This window comes from Pygoscelis adeliae, unplaced genomic scaffold (genome assembly GCF_000699105.1).
Source record: "Pygoscelis adeliae isolate BGI_AS28 unplaced genomic scaffold, ASM69910v1 Scaffold21, whole genome shotgun sequence".
Taxonomy (NCBI): domain Eukaryota; kingdom Metazoa; phylum Chordata; class Aves; order Sphenisciformes; family Spheniscidae; genus Pygoscelis; species Pygoscelis adeliae.
In genome coordinates this window covers 9709556-9732080 of record NW_008824243.1, presented here as the reverse complement: position 1 = coordinate 9732080, position 22525 = coordinate 9709556, and the positions used below count along the sequence as shown (strand labels likewise).

Genomic DNA, 22525 nt, shown 5'->3' with positions numbered 1-22525 from the left:
GTGTCTCCAGCAGAGATAATCAGAGACAGAGAAGCACAAACAGGGTTTGGATTATCAACATCATCTTTCAAGGGAGGACTCCTCCAAGTTGTGGATCCTTGCTTGGAAGAACCCTGATTATGAATAGCCTGTGTTTGTTTTTTCACTAATTAAAAAAATAAAATAAAGATCTAGCAAAGAAGAAACACACCAAGGGCCTGCATAGGAGTAAGTCAATGTAATCAATGGCAGTTTCATGCAAGTGGTGAGAAGGCAGGAGACAAACAAAGCTCAGATATGCTAAAAAGAAACTAAGAAACTGCAAAATCCTTCATCTTTGGCATTTAGTGACCGCATCACACGTACTCCTTAATGCTTTCACATCAGGGGTTGAATCAATTGCTGAACAATTGCTGCCTCTGCCAATATCAACCCTATGCGCTTTTGCAGCACAAAACATCTCTGCGGCCAAGAGCTCCAGCTCCATTTCCAAGACTGTTTCCTTATAACTCCCAGGAGTCCACGCTCACTGTCCTGGCAGTAGCCATATACATGATGTGAACTCCATGTCAGTATGGCCTGTACTTGACTTTCTATTAGATATTTGTTAGTGAACATCTTATGGGTAACGAAGCCCGTACTGTTCCACTAATCCATGACAGGAGGCTGAGCTCTGATCTCACGTTGGGGTTTTTTTTTCTGTATAAAGTTGTTGCATTTGTAAAGTGCTTTGGGATCTTTGGGTCTGAACAGCTCTGTAGAACTGAGAGAGATTATTTCTGAGCCAAAAACATGCAGGTGGATGGAAGAAAGAAGAGATTTCTTGCGAACTTCTGCAGCTCTCTTGCAAAGCTTTCTTTTGTGCATTTTTGTTAGAGGACATGAACTACTTGGACAGGGTGAAAATCACCACTTCATCTCTAGCAGATCCAGCATATGCAAATATCATCTGGCATTACAAATGCCCTATCTGATGAAAAAATGCATATTCTTATAATAAAGAAGTTGTAAATCTGCTTCCTTTCTGAGATCCTGTGAGCAAAGCGCAAATCTGTAATTATGATGATGAACGTGAACAACAAAAAATAATAGACATCTCAAACATATACTGAGTGGCCGGACAACTAGATACGCACAGGACCTGCCCAGAAGAGCACGCAAACAATCTGAGAAAACATAGCCCCAGTACCAGGCAGGGTCTAGGGTCTCCAGAGAACTGATTTCTGCTCTCAGAACAGTTTCTTAAGCATTTTTATCACAGTGGGCAAATCTCTGACATCATTTCTTCTCTACATCCTATTCACCTCCACTGCAAGCTTTGCCAAGCAAGATCCAGGTACAATGAACTACAGCAATAATTAATAATAGTAAGAAAACAGAGGGAGAGGCTTATGGGAACCAAGGGTCATTAACGCAAAACAATGAGAGTGCTTAGCAGCTCTGCACAGATTCCTAAATGTTTTATTATTTTACTTTAAAAGACTTAAGATATTTTAGTGTGGCAGAGTTACAATCGGCAGGCAGAAGTGGTGACATTTCTGAGCAAAAATATGTCATTTCCACAGCAAAAGAGTTATTTTGTCAGGGGCAAAAAATACAAAGAACATCTCGTGGCTTTCCCTGGGGTGCATCTCAGGGTCTTACTTCCAAGATCAAGGCAACATACTAAATACCTATCAATCCAGGAGATGCGAATAATGACTATGCTAAAACTCAGCCTGTGGCTTTATGATTCCCTGGAGCATTATTCAGGATATGAAGAGGCCTTAAGAAACTACGAGCAGGGAAATAATAATAATAAAGCTATAATATACCTCAGAAGCCTCAGACAGTAATTGCTCACGCACTGAAGTTAGTTGCTGTACAATGGACCCATATTGCTTTGATACCAGACACCTCAGGAGTAACAGCTGGAAACCTCAGCTAGAGCATTACTTGTTAACATACTTTATTCACTTCAAACACAGACAGACTTTTATTTTTTAACTCAGATAATTCTCTCCCTCTCCTTCCTCCCTCCTCAGCTCTCAGCAGAGGGTGGAGCTGGAGGTGCGTAGCATGACTACCATTAAACTGAAGCTGCTGACAGAACTGACATATCAGACTAATGTAATCGATGGCATCTACCAGCAGTGCCAGGAGCTGGTGTAGTGGTTAATAATCGGTCCCTCTTGTACTGCTGAAAGGGAAGCCTGGTCTCCAGGCATTTCCCTTGTAGCTGTGCAGCACACGCAGTTGTAAAAATTTTGAGATTGTGCTTACAACTCAGAGTTGTGAAAATATTCTGCAAGAAATGCAAGAAAGAAGAAAAGAACAGTAGAAGTGGTGCACCTTGGTTTGGTTAATATGCTGGTAGGAAGCACACCTCCATGGCAGCGAAGCTGTGGTGCCTTTACATGTAGTGATAACATACGGTGCGTTTGCCACAGCCGCACAGGAGGAAGCTGCTCTGCCTGACAGCACCTCCCCTGCAGCGTCCTGCCAGTCTGGATTCTCAGTGCCCCCATCTTTCTCTCTAGCACAATGCTTTATGGCTCTGTCCTCCTTTAGACACGTCTATGTGAGCAGTGGAGCATGGTGCAAAGCCTCCCAAGCCAGGAGAATCTAAGCAAATTCTGAAGCAGGAAACAGTATCTCTGCACCAGAACGCTGCAGACAAGCTCATCAGTCCTAATTAGTCCAGCCTCAGAAACATGCTAACAAAGCTATCCTACTTCGATGATCAGCTCACATGGCATAGTTTCTGCTCTCGGTTACATGAAAGTACCAGTCTGGACCAGCATCAGCTTGCTGCATCACACTCCACTGTGCAATACAAATATGTCTATCGGTCCCATGGACCCTGTCATGCAGTCTTTTGCAGGCATCATGTTAAGGGATAGCAGGTTAATTGTTTCCTGGTTATGATAGAGAATAATAGAGCTAAACAACCTTTCCTAATCCCTTTTCACATTTTCATACTGCAACAGACAGCATGGAAGGAGATGACGCCTAATAACAGTCCAAGTTGTGGATATATTTATTTTTCATGGGAAGAAACAAATTCCAGAGGTAGGCGACACAGCCAATGAGATGAATGAAACAGACACTTAGTCTATTAACTCTTGATCTAGTTAGACCAATTCATTTTTTTGCCTTTTCTGCCAAAACTGTTGCTAGCATAACAGCTGGGGCAGTAGGATGCTCACCTGCATCTCTTAATTGACACTATCATAGTAATAGGAAACTGGGGAGCAGGAAAAAAAACCCTATCCCTTGACTTATCATTTGGCCAGGACATTATCAATACAAATTTTCCTAGCCAAAATTGATCAAATCATACCGGAAAAACAGTTCATTCATACTCAGCACTGATGCATCAAATAAATACCCACAACTAAATGCTTCCAATCTCTCTCAACTTGCCCTCGAAATGCTTCACAGGCTAAATGACAATGCAATGGAAAAAAACTTTGTTATTCATCACTTATATGCTTGAAACACTCCTGCAGCCAAAGGCAGCAACAGTTTCATAACGCAGATATTGTTGAAGAAGGTGGAAGGACTCCAGAAGTTAAATAAGAAATTTCTTCACAAGGGTAACTACAGCTATAGTAAAATTGGAGTTAGAAGTTAACAATAAACACAAGTAGACAAAAGATTTCAGAGGGCTCAATTGTTTCCTGTACTCAGAGAAAAGGGATCTTTGGCACGCAGCACAGCCACGTCAGCGGCCTCTCCCACTTTTGGTCACTGTTCAGTCCTTGGGGCAACAGCTTTTCCCTGCAAACTCACTTCCAGTCAATACATATATATACACACTTAAAGAATATTCTCTGCATCTCAATAGCTTTACACATGCACAGTGGTTATGCCCTAAGGCTGGGTATAAATAAATTGACAGTCTGGTTTCTCACTAATTCCATGGGTGAGCTCTCCCGCAGAATACTAATAGAAACCATTTGGAGGCTCTACAGGATAAACCAGGGAGCTGAATGAAACATTTGGTGCCTGGTGTCTGCAGCCTTAATTTTAGCTTGGGCCAGTCCTAAAGGATACTGTTCTTTCAACCGCTGTGAATGAAAGTGTGCAGACACATGCTGGGGAACTGTCTATTTAGACAACTAGGACAGCAGGGAATAAGCCAGGTTTTCTCATGCCCCAGAGATCCCTAAGCAGTAGGTATAGCATGCAAAACAGATGAAGCAGAGTGGATGGGAATTTGGGCCAAAAGATTTCAAGAGGATTAAGCAAGCAGAAAAGGTTGAAGATGCAAGAAAAAAAATAGACTAGCAGGAATTTCTAGAAAGAAAGATGAGAGGGACTAGAGTTAGAGACAGAAGATAAAAGGACGGGAGAGATAAAAGAATGAGAAAGAAGAAGGAGTTGTTGAGGTCAATGGGTGCTGATATAGAGGAATGATAATAAGAAGAAAGCTAATGGAAACCTCTACCCCCTTCTCACCCTTGGAGAGATGTGCCTTGCTGTGAATGTCTGTCCTCATTACATCTGGTACTTTGGCCACATGGCGAGGAAACAAGGCCTAGCTTGCTTTGAATCTCCTCACAAAACTTTTGCTGAACTCAGCTGGTGTTTTGGCTGAGAAAACTTCCTGGGTACAGAAGCAAAGAAGTGGTTATTGTTTTAATCATTCAAATGGACTCTTAAAGATATGTATGTTACAGGTAACACTGTTCAAGGAATGGAGCGAATGGGAAGATGAAATACCTTCTCCCTCCAATCTGCTAGAGAAAGAGTCCTGAACAACCTGCTCATAGGAGAACTGGGGGTTTAGCAAACAAAAATTGTAGCCAAGTTCTCTAGCAAAACAATTATTTAGATTATGAATTCTCCAGGTCTACTGCGTGAAGCATTTCCTCCTTCTTTCCACTGTGCTGACTAGTTATTTGTCCAACATTCCTATCTCTACACCTTTCCCTCAAGGTATTTCCACGGCTGTCTCCCTGTCCTTTCCCTCCACCCTTCTCTCCCTCCCCAACTTCTTTTCCCTCTCTGCTCCGCCCTCAGTGTCCTTTCTCCCTTCCTTAATCAGCTCCCATGAATGACTCTATCCTCAATATATGGCAAGCTCGTCACGTGTTGGAAGAGCCAAAGAAATTATATTAGTGTTGCATTTGCCAACCTCAGCTAGCTACTTTGGCCGCTCTATCGCACACACTGCTACCTCATGTTTTATGTCAACAAATTGCAAGCTATCCAGGATGGGGACGGGGTGGATTTAACTTCTCACCTCCCCAAAGACTGCACACATGCAGAGAGGTACTAGTGGGATAGGGAATGATTCCGTGTCCATTGGATGCTGTTATACCTGTTCTGCATTGCTGTATAAGATTGAAGGTGGTACAGAAAGCTCAGCTTTGCCAGACTGCTTCTTGAATAGCACAGGGACAGACTATACATTTTTTTTTTTTTAATGTGGGCCATAATTGTGAAGGGTGGTCATGTTAGGAACGAGAGATGAAGAAAAAGAGAAAGAGAAATAAGGATATTTTCCCCCTATGCAGACAAACCATATAGGAAGATGCTATTCTTTGCAGAGTTCCTGCTTTCCAATAAAGTTGAGTACTACATTGGTTTTCTGTCTCATTCATTACCGTGTGACACGCTAGGGACCTATTTTTAGGCTCTGGATAGACCCGGACTAGCATCAATAGATTATCCCTCTCTTTGCAGACACTGAGCAATATTTCACCTCGTCCCACAGTGTCTTTTCAAACGGAACTGAAGAGGCTGAGTGAATGATATGCCAGGCCAGAATTAAGCACTTTGGAGGAGTCTGCATTGTTTCACAGTGACAGGGTCAGGAGTGACTCAAGTTCTGTTCTAAGGACTGTGGAGGAGAAGCCTGCCTGCACCATCCGATGAAGAAGAGCGCTCTTGGAAGTGAAAGTCCAGAGGGCATGCTTTTGATAGTAGAGCTAACAAAAACAATGGGCAATGTGCTTTTTTAAATTAAAAACAAAACAAAAAAAATCCCAACACGCTAATTTCTAAAGGAAACCTGCAGCTGCTCCGGGACACTTAAGCTTGTGTAGACAAGGAACACTTGGCAGACAAGGAACAGAACCAGAGAACCGTTCAAAGTCACATAGGGATTCTGGGCCAGCGTGAGGAAAACAAGCTACCTTATGTTAGTGACAGTCGAGTGCTTTATTCCGGAAAGCACCTTGCTTCTCCATGCTCTCAGCATTTGCAACAGGTTAACTGGTATCGCCCCATCTGACGATGCCTTGACAATTCATCAGTAATCTATCCATGACTCTCTCTCACATACATCCTTTTTCCTGCTATCTGAACACTGTGGAACCTGGAACAAGTCACAGACAGGCTATAGCCTGAGGTATCTGAAGATTAAGTATGAGGTGGAGCTCTAAGTATGTCTGAGAATCTGTGTCAAATGAATTAGCTCTTAAAAGCAGTCTGGGAAAGCAAGAAGCTGAAATTTTGCAAGTCCTAAATTGGCAGCCTAATCCCTGGATCACTTTTCCTCCCTTTCTACTTCCACTTAAAAGTTTGCCTGTATAAATAACTCCAGTGTACAGAAAAGTGACCAGACTCTTGGCCCACCCAAGTCTTATTTTCAGATATGAATTTATCCAGGTTGGCCGTATTTCACCACGAGAGTAAAATAATTTTCTAATCTTGGCTGGTGATCACCACATGCCTTGGAACAAAAGGATTTATGGTACTTATAATTTTGTTCTGGCTAATGTAAATGCAGATGCTATTCATCAAGTGTCTAACCTGCTTTAAAAATTCCTAATAAGGTATTTGTCTTCATAATGCCATCCACTATGGGGATCCCCAGGTTAATTGTGTATTATATAAAGAATCAATTGTTGCATCTTAATTTCATGAAATGTCCTCATATCCTTGTATTATACTACACAACACCTTGTTATTTTTCTGTGTAGCTTTAAAGTATTTAAAGTAACAATACTGGGAACTTCCAAAGTAGCTTGCATCTTGAAACCCACCGTGCTATAAACTGCAATGGAGGAAACCTTACAGCCTTTCCCTCTCACCCTAATACATGCTATTCTTCTCATCACAGAGGTGATGAAAATATGTATTGACCAAAATGACACATCAAGGCTAGCGTGCTTTTATTTCCCATCCAAAATGAGACCCCAGGATCATGGTGCCTCTCACTGTTGCATCAACACAGAGATTGAGGCACTAGAGTACATTTAGTGAGAAGCCAACACAGCATGACCCAAACATCACCCCAGTTGCTCCAGCCTGATAACACTCTGCCCCACATTATCTCCGTCGCTCTGCTCCCATGCCAGCGCATTACGGGGACTAGCAGACCAGTGAAATGGTGTCTTGGCCTGGCAGCAATGTTACATAGAGGAGAATCCAATGGGATGGCGAGCCCGCTTCCTGCTGCGCCGCCGCCAAACACCCACACCGCTGCAAAGCCTCTCCCCAACACGGTGCTCAGTGTTACTCCTGCACGCCGCTGCGCGCTCTGCACGGTAACGCTTTATTCCTTCCCTTTATAACTCAATAGCTCTAGTATCCCTAATGCTTTCCCCGTATTGAAGCTGCCTTCCAGGCCACTAAACACTTTCATCTGCTCCCTCTAGCCCCTCTTTATCACGGCTTTGTCTCTTACAAAAGAAATGACCCATAACAAACACAATACTCCACAGGAAGTATTACCATTCACGTCTATAGGGATATTATAACATCTTCCAAGTCTACCTCTTTCTTCACACATCTTATTCACTTTTTTCTTTATTGCTGCTGCTGCTGCTGCGCATGGCACAGTCATCTTTATCAAGCTGCCTTTTTAATAGCTACTTATGTTTTCCTGAATGGTTAGAGCTAATTCAGAGCCCAACCATGCGTCTAAATGCTTTAAACTATTCCTTCAAACATGCTTTACCCTGCCTATGAAACATGCCTATGTTTCATCTTCCATTCTAGTACTCACAATCTTTCAGTCCTCCTTCCTACTGTATAATTTGTATCAGCTGCAAACAGTAAATCTTATTACCTTACTGTTTTTCTTTCCTTCCAGTCATTAAAATTAGAAATATTGACCAGCACCAATTCACAGAATGGTAGCTGGAGTCAGCTTACTATCAATTTCTTTCCATCCCAAGGATGCCTTATGTATCCTACCAATTTTTTCCAGCCTTTTAACTAGGTTATGACTATACAAATAGTGCTTTTGTGTCTCACTCCCTAACTCCCAAAATTCCTTGAAGCCTTTTTTTGCAGGAAGCTCACTTTTTATCAGCTCTGACTCATCTGGAATGCCCAGCAATCCAATCTGCATGAAAACTAGTCTTGGTTCACCCTTGAAAGCCATGGGCGAACCTTATATACCATTTCTCGTTCATCCCCCAATCCCCATACTATCAAGGCACTATTAACACGCTCAGTCATTGTGTTTCCTCATCCCTGTGTTACTCCAGTGCTTGTGGTTCTGTTATTGATGGTTCTTCTCATCCCATGGAGTAAGATTTAAACATGAGGAATCATAATTAGCACCTTGTTAAACGTGTTTTAGACAGTCTGCTATCTAGTCTGCTGGCCATTTTTAATGATTTCTTTTTAGTAGTTCAAATCCTCTGTTCCTTAGTTTCCTTACAACTCCTACAGGAGCAAAACCTGGGTTTCATCTGATTCTGTGAGTTATAACCTTAGCCAAATATAAAATAACACAACAGACAACATGCGAGCATTGTCTTTGTGTATAAACCAGCCAGCATGGTCCCACAGCATCCCGCTCTGTTCCCATCCTGGCTGCCTACCAGCTCTGTCAATGTACTTGTGGCTCCAAGGCAGCACAAATAGCTCCAGAATGCATCCAAATCTCAGCCTACACAATCTCTTATTATTCCAGTCCTGAGGGTCCCATATTTTCTTCCAGAACCTTTTGATCATGCCTTGAAGCATACTTCTTTTTTCCAGGTCTAAGCCTGCTTTCCACAAAATCACTCATTTCCTCAAAGACCTTCTGCCAATGGCCTCAGAGCAGAGCTTCCACCTGGTGGTGGTTTTCCTGCCCGGACCACATCACATGCCACATGCCAGCTTCCATAGTGGAATAATTATGTGCACATGTTCAGAAGAGACTATCCTGAGACCCTCTGTGTGTCAGTCCCCTTAAAAACTTACTTTAAATAGGTCCTCATACAGAGATCCGCAGGTGAGAGGTAAGGATACAGAGCCATCTACAGCTCCGCACCTTCCTCTCCCATTTCAGCTTTCATTACTCTAACCTTTCATGCACTGCATGTCCATCCCCTTATGCTGATACAACTCGAGAGCTACCTGATACTTTTTTCCTAAATTATAAGTGACTCCCCCCAGGCTAATTTGTCTTTTTCATATCACAAATTCTCTTTGGTCATCTTCAGCAAACACCATCAAAGCTGGCCTCCCCACCTACCGCTCCCTACAACCTCAGGATCAGTGACAGGAAGCAACTAGGATTCTACCATTTATTGTATTAGCACTTCTGAAACAACGGAGGAGTCATTGATTTTCCAAGCCAAAGGCACATGGAAAAGCACAAAAAGCATCTATGCCCAGCTCAGATCAGAGAGGAACGAGACACTGCACAGGAGAGGGCTTCTCCCAGCCTGGTAACCGCTCCCTTTGAAGCTGAAGGATGGGAGTACAAACGAGGAGCTTGTTGGCTGTTTTCTTGCAGCTGTCAGCATAATCATTCTGACACAGGACCCTTCCTGCTGCTTGTCACATTTAACAGGAAAATGAGCAATAGCAGTGAAAATCTGACCATTTCTTTTTTCTCTTTCTTTCTTTTGAATACTCTGTACTAGCCATCTCGAGAGAATGGCTGATAACACCGAGGGTAATTCGGGCAAAAGTACTGCAGGTCCCTCTTTGATGTCTGCTCTGATTTAATACAGGTTAATGTAACGAACGTGTAATACAATAATACCATATAAAGAGTTAGAGAATACATGAGAAAGCTGGGTCAAAGGGAGATTTTACCAGCTGGCCCAAGGGCAAGTCACTGATTATTTCATTAAGAGGCTGGGTTAGGAGGGACATCCTGAGACAAGTCCCGGGAATGTGGACTCCACAGTCAGAAATCAAACATCAGAAAAGTTTTTTCAGGTGAAACAGCTGCCATCAACTGCTAACCAGGGGTTACAGGTCTGCAGAGTCCAAAGGCTCATTTTATCACCAGCCCACATGTCCAGTGGTACAAAGTAAACTCACAGCCACTAAGATGGCTGATAGATACTTTTATCTTAATTTTGACTGGCAAAATTATTATTAAAAGGAAAACAAAAATGGAGATAAAAACTGAAGCTTCTACTTTATTAAAGGAGAGATGAACCTGTGGTGCTTGTCCATGAGGAACTGACCAGCAGCACATGCAGGTGACCTTGGACTATATGATATATATATATAATCCCGCCAGCACAGGCTCAGTTTAACATCTCCAGTTACTGTGCTTTTGGAGAGAAAGAAAAAAAGAAATCAGGTCTTTGAAGACTGTTAGGAACAGACTGAAGAAAGGGAGACAAGATCAGAGAGACAGAGCTGGGGTGAGGGGGAGGCAGCTATCTCTAGCAAGTGGGATAACTGATGTGACTTACACAAAAGCAGCTTACATTTCCCCTGCCGTGGATATTTCCACGCTGGCTTTTTCAGAGATGGACACCAGCAGGAAGCAAATTCATAGCAGCTGATAAATGCTTCACCTCCTACAGCATGAGGTGAGAAGCATATAGGCCTTGTAAAAATAAACTACAAGTCTCCGAGTCTTTGAAAACCTACTGACCATTCAACAGCAAAGCAGGCAAACCTTCAGCAGCAGAGAAGATGTTGACTCCAGATTACAGGCTTTCAGGATTTCTCATCTTGCAGCCATACTACCTGAGAAAATTTGCATAAGAACAAGCTGCGTTTTCCTTAGGAGTCCCTTTCAAGCTGTTTTTATGATTTTCACTGAAAATTATGATCCTCTGTTTGTGACATTGCAATCATTTCTACTACAATCAAGTGTTTTGTCCAAAAGGAGGATTACTGCTTCAGTTTGGGGAAGTATACGGACTTTCAGAGAACAAAGCAGTCAGTTTCCAGGCAAATGACTTTGGTAATAGAGAACAAAAGAAGAGAAAGATGTAAACACAACACTTTATATGATCAGATCTGCCACTTCCGAGAGGCATCGGATGCCCTTTGAGTTCATAAAAACTGAGGTTTCCTACAGATATTTGTACAATGGAGTTGGGAAAAGCGGCAAGAGAGATTTTGCTTTTGTACCACCCCAACATTCACTCAGATTTTTCCTTTGACAAGCTAACAATGTTTTAAAACTAAACATCAGACACACGTATATAGAAAACCCACTGCAGTGCACAAGTCCATGCTTTTAGCAGTGTCCTGTGAGGAGGAACATCACTGCACATGGTGCTGAATGTCAAACAACCGGCTTAAAATTGTGCCTCTGGCATCTGCTCTGAAATCCAAAGAACAAACAGTTAAAAAAAAAAAAACCAACCCACACCCTCCCCCTTTGTTTTGCTTTTTTTTTTCCCAAGAATATAATTTAGCATGACTTTCCACAGAACAATTTGCATGGGATTACCCACAATGCACTGCATTATGGTAATACATTTCAACCTCTGATGCATATTAGACTGACAGTGTTAAAAATGTGTCAAAGGAAAAATAAATGATACAGGAAAATGATGATGTAAGACAGGACAGTAAACATTTTGCACTTGTGTAATCTGCCAAAATTCAGTCTAAAATTGGCCTGGGAAAGAGAACAAGAGTATTGTGCACTCAGAACAGCTTTAGGGAATGTTCCCAACTCAAGCAGAAAACAATACCTGACTGAGACACAGATGTAATTGCAAAGGAATGGAAAGTACAACAAACCAGAACTAAGAGCTGAATAGGAGACAAGGATAGATTTTCTTCATTTCTTTGATTTCCCACTGGGTAGCAGCTTGGAGGGAATATTCCCTCTTGCTCATCCAAGGATGATTCAGTTCACTGTGCTTCACCACACACATTTGCTCACTCTGCCTTCTGCTCCTCTCCACACCCTGCTGCATCTTCTTCTGATGCTGGTAGTGATCCCTCATAGATCCTGGACAGTCTCTATGTTCAAAAGCGACCGTCCCAAAACACTGAGTGCCAGGACTATGAGAGTCACAGAATCCAAACTACCAGCATCTCCTTCCTGCAGTCATGGATGGCTACTCAGCCCTTCAGTAGGGTTCACCAAGGGAACAAAGACTCTGTAACATGTTCTAGCATTGGCCTCACACTTTTATCCACGGCAGAAGGGGAAATGTAAGAAAAACCACAGGAAAACAGTATCAAATGTAACTCTCCCCTTCGGTCAGTTCCACACACTGTTTTCCTAGTAATTCAATTAACCAGATATCACTCCTCAAATCCCTAATTGAGGGGTAAGTTTGTTTTGGTATCCAGTGAAGAGTCTTTTGACTGGCCAAGGGACTTTTCTGCAAAGCCCTCAGACAAGCAAGGGCAAAGGATGCCGGGGGGGGACAAGGCATAGGGCTGGTCAAGGGGAGGGGATATGGTGAGCAGCACTATTTTCCACCTAGGTCTTTTCGTTAGTTCTCTCAAAGCTAAGTCACAGAAAAATGCACAAAAGGGATGAGGCCAAATTATATTTGCTGAAGAGGAGTTATAGAGATTAGTGTATTAATTAATCAAGACAACAATGTCAGCAAGGGCCTGACCTTTATTCCTGCCCTAGTAACAGCTTTTTTCCCTGGTGACTTTCAGCTTGCATGCTAAAGCCGTTTAGATACATCCCTCAATTAATCTAAGGATACCCTCTGGGAGGTAGGAGACCAGTACTGCAAGCAGGGATGCTGAATCAGAGGAGGAGCGACCTAGTCAAAGGCACCTCACCAAGAGCATCGGCAGAGCTAGGGACAGAGCCCACAATTCTCTTTACTCCTCACACTTCACCTTTCATTGCTAGGAACAAAATTGTTCGAAGCTATTAATCTGGAATTCTGCCATACTTTTTTTTTTTTTAATCGGAGACAAACAAGAAATAAAGATTAAATTTCAAAAAAACCTCACCCCAAAACCAAAGAAAGAGTCTGTTTTAAAAAGAACTTATGTCTTTTTACAATAAAACAACAGCAATACATGAAACAGACAAAATGACAGATAGCTGCTGAGAGCAGAACAGTAGTCAGATCTTCAGTTACCCCCCGCTTCTCCCCTTTCTCCTGGGACTAAGTCCTTCCCTCAGGCAGGTGAGCTGCCCACCCCATACTCTAGGGAGCCCGGATTCCTGTACTCAATGTCTGTCAAACAGCAGGTTCACTTTCAGCTTCTTGAGTACCAGCCCGAGGACAGACAGGCCCAGCAAGACTCTGAACACCACCGTCACTCTAACAAAGAATCTCAAAGCTCTGTAGGTGCAATACAAGGTGGATAGGGAGCTCCTGCTGTCCCCATCAGCAGGGACAGACAGGGGTGGAATCTGGACAGGCTCAGGATGATGACATACAACCGCAGGCCTTCAGGCAATAGGAGGACTAAAAAGCCATACAAGTTCGGGAGAGAATGGTGATGCTCAAGGGTGGCAGCAGATGGAAGCAACATCGGAAGATCTCTGCTTCTATCAGAATAGCTGGTATTACAGCAACTGAGAACCTGAATCTGTTTTTGCCTCCCAAGCAAAAGCGACAAACATATCTGCCCATCAGTCTTGCCCACGGGCCCCACCAGGCTGGACTCTGACCCATGGACTGACTTCCTGGCTTCACCTTGGACCTGCCTTGTCACTACAGACCTACCAGGTGATTGCTAAGGCTGTGTCTGACCCTGGTCACCATCACTGGACCTAATCCCGATTCACTGACCTGTGTTCCTGGCTTGACCTGGGACCTGCTTCATCAACCATGGACTTGCCTGGTGACCTGGGCTCTTAGTTGAATCTGACTATCCTTCACAGGCCTGGCCTGCTCACCTTGCTCAGCAGTAGTGGGACAGGGCCTTGGCTGGCAAGGAGAGACATCTGGTATTAACTCCATTTCTCCCATTGCTATCACTGGCCTTAATCCTTTCCTCAGAACAGGTGCTCCAAACTGTCCATCTCAACCGCAGATGAGCAATAGTGCAGAAATTGTAGCTCGGACAAGAGAAATTGGTCCCTCAACCTGTCTGTCTACCACTAGTTGAGCTCAACCTGCCTGTCCCCTCCACTTCAGCTCTACAGTCCTTCACATTCAGTCCTGCTGTTGGGGAAATCTCATACAAGAAGGGCCATGATGTTGATGGAGGCTGGACTGGCACATACTCTGCTTTCTCCCACACTCCTCAATGTAGAGGTTACAACATCATAAACTACAGCTTGATTAAGACCAACTTCACTGTGTTACAGTTACTCACTGGTCTGACACCTTTCTGTCCATAAGTAACTAACACATGTCACCTCTCAACCACCAGATCTGAATTTGGTTAACATCCTGGTTTCCACTGGGATAGAGTTAGTTTTCTTCCTAGTAGCTGGTACAGTGCTGTGTTTTGGATTTAGGATGCAGACAAAATGACAGATAGCTGCTGAGAGCAGAACAGTAGTCAGATCTTCAGTTACCCCCCGCTTCTCCCCTTTCTCCTGGGACTAAGTCCTTCCCTCAGGCAGGTGAGCTGCCCACCCCATACTGTAGGGAGCCCGGATTCATGTACTCAATGTCTGTCAAACAGCAGGTTCACTTTCAGCTTCTTGAGTACCAGCCCGAGGACAGACAGGCCCAGCAAGACTCTGAACACCACCGTCACTCTAACAAAGAATCTCAAAGCTCTGTAGGTGCAATACAAGGTGGATAGGGAGCTCCTGCTGTCCCCATCAGCAGGGACAGACAGGGGTGGAATCTGGACAGGCTCAGGATGATGACATACAACCACAGACCTTCAGGCAATAGGAGGACTAAAAAGCCATACAAGTTCGGGAGAGAATGGTGATGCTCAAGGGTGGCAGCAGATGGAAGCAACATCGGAAGATCTCTGCTTCTATCAGAATAGCTGGTATTACAGCAACTGAGAACCTGAATCTGTTTTTGCCTCCCAAGCAAAAGCGACAAACATATCTGCCCATCAGTCTTGCCCACAGGCCCCACCAGGCTGGACTCTGACCCATGGACTGACTTCCTGGCTTCACCTTGGACCTGCCTTGTCACTACAGACCTACCAGGTGATTGCTAAGGCTGTGTCTGACCCTGGTCACCATCACTGGACCTAATCCCGATTCACTGACCTGTGTTCCTGGCTTGACCTGGGACCTGCTTCATCAACCATGGACTTGCCTGGTGACCTGGGCTCTTAGTTGAATCTGACTATCCTTCACGGGCCTGGCCTGCTCACCTTGCTCAGCAGTAGTGGGACAGGGCCTTGGCTGGCAAGGAGAGACATCTGGTATTAACTCCATTTCTCCCATTGCTATCACTGGCCTTAATCCTTTCCTCAGAACAGGTGCTCCAAACTGTCCATCTCAACCGCAGATGAGCAATAGTGCAGAAATTGTAGCTCGGACAAGAGAAATTGGTCCCTCAACCTGTCTGTCTACCACTAGTTGAGCTCAACCTGCCTGTCCCCTCCACTTCAGCTCTACAGTCCTTCACATTCAGTCCTGCTGTTGGGGAAATCTCATACAAGAAGGGCCATGATGTTGATGGAGGCTGGACTGGCACATACTCTGCTTTCTCCCACACTCCTCAATGTAGAGGTTACAACATCATAAACTACAGCTTGATTAAGACCAACTTCACTGTGTTACAGTTACTCACTGGTCTGACACCTTTCTGTCCATAAGTAACTAACACATGTCACCTCTCAACCACCAGATCTGAATTTGGTTAACATCCTGGTTTCCACTGGGATAGAGTTAGTTTTCTTCCTAGTAGCTGGTACAGTGCTGTGTTTTGGATTTAGGATGAAAATAATGTGATAACACACCGATGTTTTAGTTGTGGATAAGTAGTGCTTACACTAAGTCAAGGACTTTTCAGCTTCCCATGTTCTACCGACTGAGAAGGCTGGAGGTGCACAAGAAGCCGGGAGGGGGTACAGCCAGGACAGTTGACCCAAACTGGCCAGAGGGCTATTCCATACCATGGGACATCATGATCAGTACATAAACTGGGGGAAAGCTGGCCGGGGGGGCCACTGCTCGGGAGCTGGCTGGGCATCGGTCAGCAGGTGGTGAGCAATTGCATTGTGCATCATTTGGCTGCCTGCTGGGTTAAACCATGACAGTCAAAAAGCTTTCCAAAACAAATAAACCTTTTAACTTTAGGTGCCAAATTAATTTTTGTTAAAGCCAATAGGGTTACCTCACGTTAGAATCCAGCTACAAAATAGATTTCTTTTTCTCTTCCCTAGCTATTGTTGGCAAACATTTGTTCTAGTGAGAGAAGCTATTTCTTGACTTTTATTGGCAAGTCCTATGTTCAGAGACTAAAGAAAGGAACTGGCTGACAGTGGAAAACACATTAGACATGACTTTCAAGAAATGCCAGTTTCTGCCAAGCTCGTATGCACATTTCTCTGGGGCAAAAAAAGAAAACCCAACCCAAAGGCTTTATTAACTGCTACTAGTAGAGGTCACATCTGCGAGGATCAGTGAGAGAAAAAGGCACGTATGGAAAGTTCTCTGTCTCAGACTGACAATCAACTGCATGCATGGTCACTGCCATAGATGCCCTTTTATATTCATTTCATTTGTGTGTCTTCGTTCACAGAGGAAAATCTCCTGCTTCATAGTACAAAATGACTGCTAAACATGATTGAGGTGGAGTTTCTAGCAGATTTTTGTACATTGTGTTATCTCCTGCTTGGGCTGATGTGCGCTCATCAGACACGCTCATACATCTACGTGTATGCACAGGGACACGCTTCTAAGACACAGGTACCATAACAGCACCCATTCATAAGTACAAAATTAAAATATGTTCATCAGACACACCAGTGAGCATTTGCACACTTGAAGGTCTGAGAGAACATGTTTTGAACTAGTTCCCACACTCACATGCATGTACCCACATTCAGTTGTAGTCTTCCACCAACACACTTCCAAGTTTGCACTCACAAATATTCACTGCACATAAACACCCCACCGGTACAAACAGTCACCTAATGTGTGATTCAGGAAAGTACAGGCAGGTAGTTAAATGGAAACACACAGAGATTCATATCTGTTTCTCTTGTAAATTGTGCATACTGTCTTCATGCATTTATTAATACCATGTTAATAATTTCTAGTAATTAGTGTTATAATAGGAAAACACAAGAATGTAGATCTTGGTCCTTTGTAAGTGAATTAATTACACGCAGCAATACCTGTCACCCCCATTAAATACAAAGGAATAACACAGAATTGTTTTTTCTATTTCCCAAGCATTTGCTTCAGCGTAACAGGGATTTATTCATCAATGAGCTAGGAAACAACACAATAAAAATGACTAAATGGAAACATAAAAGTTAAGCCCTTTTACGCAGAGCCAAGCTAAGCAGTACTATTACCCCATCTTCCAGATTGCTAATGAAAATCAAAAACGATTGGCAAATAAGTTGGGAAAAATATACCCTGTTCTTTTTCACTTCTTTGTATGTGAACATAGTACACTTGTCAGCAAGCGATAGATTATGCAGGCTATAGTCATGCATAACCACAAACCTGTGCTATGCTTTCTGTGACCCAGCGACACTAACTGTGCCCTGCTCATGCTCCTCCACCCTGCAGTCTCTGCCATTCTAGTTTCAGACTGGAAAATGCAACAGATCCCACCTTCAGCAGGCCCAGCTCCACCACTTATGAATTTCCCCCTGCAGTTCCCCTAAAGCCACTTCAAAGCCCCTTAGTCTGGTGTCAGTCTTAAGCCAAGGAATGGAAATACAAATATTCAGCTACTGAAAACATTTAAATCCAGCTGTGATTGCACATCTCCTCCTCTTTTGTTCTGTCTAACTCTTCAGCCTCTCTTCTGCATCCAAAACCCACTAAGGATTATGTGCCATCAGTAAAGACAAAGTCTTAATTCGGTCCCTACAGGTTCTCTTACCAGGTGTGTAAGAGCTGTGGGCACATCTATTCACAGGGGCAAAACATTCACTCAAAGGCAAATAGTAAGCTTACAGAGGCAGGCTACATGAGTTCTATGTGGAATTATCCTCTCCATGTACACTACTGCTGATTTTTCCTCTAAATAGAAAGCCCATTCTATACAGTCTTATAGACTGAGTTCTATATATAACAAGTAATTTTGTGCTGTTGCACACAAAAGTGCCATGTGCCATGGAGGACAGAAAGATATTAAGGCTTTGGTTTTTTTATGTTTATTTTTTTCCCCTTTCCTTTTAAATGAAAGCACATACACATAAATGAGATGTACTTTGGGGTTATGTCAAGCCTCTGTAGCATTGACACAGAAATTTATGGGTAAAACACATCTGGTTGTCTTGGGAGCGTTCTGGCTGTCCCAAAGAGAAGACCTTCAATTACTGATTCTGCCTTTTTGGAAGCTTTTTAAGGTTTAGATTTTGGATGAGGAGTTATGAGATCTCACATTTAATTCAGTTTATCATAGCTGTACATTCTCAAGTGAAATCAGTGGAACTGATTGGAAAGAGCGGGATACTAAATGAAGCACCTTGGGGATTGAAGTTATCTGTTATTCAATGTTCATGAAATAAGCCTCTCTTCAAAATTTTACCCTCCCTTATTTCAACAAGTCAGGATCTCCAGCAATGCCAGCCTGACCTTAGATGCCATCTGGACTGTACTTATTTATTCTGAGCAGGCCTAGAAGAGCCACGTGTTTCTAGTTCTTAGGATGTATGAGCAGATAATAAGCCAAATCTGTACCACAATGAATTTGATCTCTCCTCAGGCTGTCCCTCTTTTAAGAACCTTTTCACATGAATTCATAAACCTACCTGAGCTTTTTCTCTCCCAGAGCACGTCACAAAAGATTATTCCAAAGAGACATAGAAAATACTGATAAGATTTCTCCTCCTTTCTAGCAACGAACTCACAGAAGGTATCATTCATGCTACACCAGTCAACAGCAGACACTGAAATGTTAGCTGAATACCCTGATATCAGGTGTCTGCCCTTGTAATTAGTATCAAAGGCATGAATAACAAGTCACCATTTACACATCTATGGGGTACTGAGTACCTCTGAATCAACAGGTTGAGGGTACCCGAAATGGGATCAGACTCCACATCTCCAGTTGAAATGGTCTTGCTTTGCCCTGTCCTCCTCTGCCACAAAATCCATCCATGTTGTTTTAATTCCCAGAATGCCTATGCTGAGAAAGACATTTCTAAAGAGCTGTAGAAGACCCTAAAGAAAGACAAGAAAAGCCAAGGAACATACGGTGTGTTCCTTTCAACCTTTTTCTACAATGCAGCAAATAACATCAGCTTAAAGAAACAGTACTGACAGGCATTGCTGTGCTGTTTTGCTTTCCTTGGCACCCCTCACATCAATAAGGTGTCATTGAACTGGACTGCACAGTTTGAGGAGGCTACTCTCCCCTTCTGCTCCAATCTCAGCTGGAAGAAGGGATGGGACAGGGCCTCAGAAGGCACCACAGGTCAGCAAGCAACACATGCACAATGCCAGCGTTGAGAACGTGCTGTCCTTCAGCAGGCTTCACTGCAATCCTGTACACCACACTCCACACCTCCACTCTAATTAGTCACAAATGTAAAGGAACTGAAAGACAGATTTCCCCCCTAGCTTTGCATTTACTAAAAGGTCACCAAGGAAGTGTGAATTTTTCCTGTGAACAGAGATATCACAAGTTAATGAAATCTGAACTCCATCATTGCTGTGTGCATTTTCTTTTCAGTCTTCATTTCGAAATGAGCTCCCATTCCCCTTCACAGGCTACTACAGACTCCCACATGTGCTGTGCAAGAAAGATTTAGCAGGAAGGGTTACGCATCTCTGCCTTCTCCCTGCCCTACCAGCGCTAGCGACTGTGATGGTGTCACATGGCAGCAGAAAGCCACACAGCCCGTCATCATTTTAGCTGCACCTACCCCAATATAGACCCACAAATAGCCCCATGTGCTATTACACATATAAACACAGGATACGTACGCTCATATATTTCAAGCAGTAAATACTGATGCCAATTACCTACGTTTCGTGTCCTGCCTATAAGCAGAGATAAATGCACACTGACACACATACACACACCCTTGTGCACAACTTCTTCCAAGCATAATGTACAAACGCATCCTCTAGTGTGCATACAAGCACACAGCTAGCTACGGCATATACAAATCCACTTGAAAAGCATAGTCATGTACATTCAATTACTCACCGGTGCTAACACACCATTACAAACTTGCACGCTCATGTCTGTACTCAAACACACACACTTCCTGACCCCCACCTCTAGGAATGCAAGAAGCCTGGGAATCAATAACCATTTACAGCCCTTCAATCCAACACTGTCAACTTTGTTCTCCCCTGTTTACAGTGACAGACAAGCAGACTAAAGATATAGGACATCAGTATGCAGAGGAGGAGAGGTGGGCACTGTGTTAGCATAAGAAGCAGGCAGATGCTGCTGAATCCAGCAGAGGCTGTTCTTGCCTCCTGCAACCAACTGAGCAGAGCTGCCACTGTCCCAGAAACCTTCTGCTTTGTTCCCAGGACATCAGTGCAACCAGACAGAACAGGGCAATAAACTCGGGCAATTTTCCTGAAATAACATAGTTGTACATAGGAAGATTCAGAAATAATTTAATTCTTATCTGTTTCCGAAGCCTGAGCAATGATCTTGTCCACATAAAGATGTGCTACGTGATCAGTATCACACCAAAACAACTTGATGCCTTGCTACAGAGGAGACAGCATAAAACTAAACACACTTCAGGCACAGCAGGCCACCTTTAAAATTGTCAGGGTGCTTTGCTGACCTTTTAAAGTGAATAAGCATGCAAACACAGCGCACCTGAGAGTAGTCAATACCTTTGCCAATGAATTTCAACCAACTTTGCAGCATCCAGAATAACCAAAAAGCTGCCCGGTATTCCCAAAGTCTGACGTGAGCTCTAATCGTGTATCTTTGTCACAGCCCACAGCTTCACCTGCACAACCAGCACCTGAACATCCCAGAGCTACTCAATCTCAGCCCACAACATGGCCTCATTCTCACAATCCTGAGTTTCTCACTGTACCTATATTCAGAGATCTCACTTCTGCGTTACGAACAAACCCTATTATGCCAGGGCTGAATCTCTTCTGGGCAGAGACGGGCATTAATATAAATATAATTATGGTTGTTTAATAAATGTATGATGTCTGCCGATCTATCTCGTTAAATTAACCACAGGAGTGAATTTTGCATTAGTCATGACAAGGCCCATTTTCAAAGCTGACATTTAATACGAGGCCCAGTACAAATCATACTTCAGGGTACACAAATCAAAGGATTTGGTGAGTATCTGAGGACTGAATGTGTGAAACCATAGAAGCAATTTTGGTGGCTTACTGCAAGTATCCAGTCTATGCAACACATTTACCTAGAGCTGATCAATCAGATAAGAAATTCAAGTCATTTCAGTCTATGTGGTGGTTAGTGGGGTTGTGCTTGACCCAGAAAAAGCTTCAATGCTTTGACCCACGGAAGCCCTTCCAATCACTAAACATACTGGCTTGATCAGAAAAGTGACCTTTCTGTCGCTCTTTTGGAGCCAGCCTGAGCTCTGCTTTCAGATCCCATTTATTTCATTCTCCCTCACCAGAAAAGACAAAAGGGCTGCTCTTAAAAGGTCATTGCAAAACTGGTGTCCAGCTGCCTACTGCAAAATCCATATGGGCCATCAGACTGCAGAGAACATAGAGCCCATCACATAGCACCTTCATTGCTTTCACCTTCGGTGGAAAGGCTCCTTCTAGTAGCATAGGCTATAGTGTTGACTTCAGGTGCCTGTTCGCCTGGGTGCAGGACACCTGAAGGTTGTGAGCAAGGTACCAAGTTACTCAGGCTTTTTTATGTTGCGTTATAGGGTTGTCTCCCTTCTTCCCATCATTGCCAACCAGTGAGGCATATATGCTCTGGGCCAACATGACATGGTTATACAGCCCTTCTTCCTAACTTAGACAACAGCCAGATCCAAGCCTATTACTTCTCAAGGCTAGGAAGAAAAATATGAGGAAGGCAATAAAAATGGAATTGAAGGTATAATATAATGGAAAAAGTGAGTGGCAAAGTAAATACCTTCAGAAGTCCTAAATACCTCCTCCACTGTTTTCATGCAGAGTTAGCATTTCAAAGTAAATACTCTACTCAACTTTCAATTATCTTGCAAGATAAAATCTATAAACTACTAGCTTCCCCTCCAAATCAGAACAAGTCTCTTCACTTGCAATCTGCTGACCAACAGCTTTTAAAGGAATGACTACCAAAAAAAAAAAAAAAAAGAAAAAGAGTATCTTCCACCAAAATGCAAACTGCCTTTCTGATCCTGTGGCAAAAGCTAATCCATATATCTATTTTAAACTATATTTTATAAAATAATAAGT

At 43.2% G+C, this 22525-nt stretch overlaps 1 protein-coding gene across 1 annotated transcript in view; it reads right to left on the bottom strand.

Annotated features, from left to right (window-relative positions):
* AGBL1 (ATP/GTP binding protein-like 1) overlaps positions 1–22525 on the bottom strand; it is a 369489-nt gene that overhangs the window by 89541 nt on the left and 257423 nt on the right.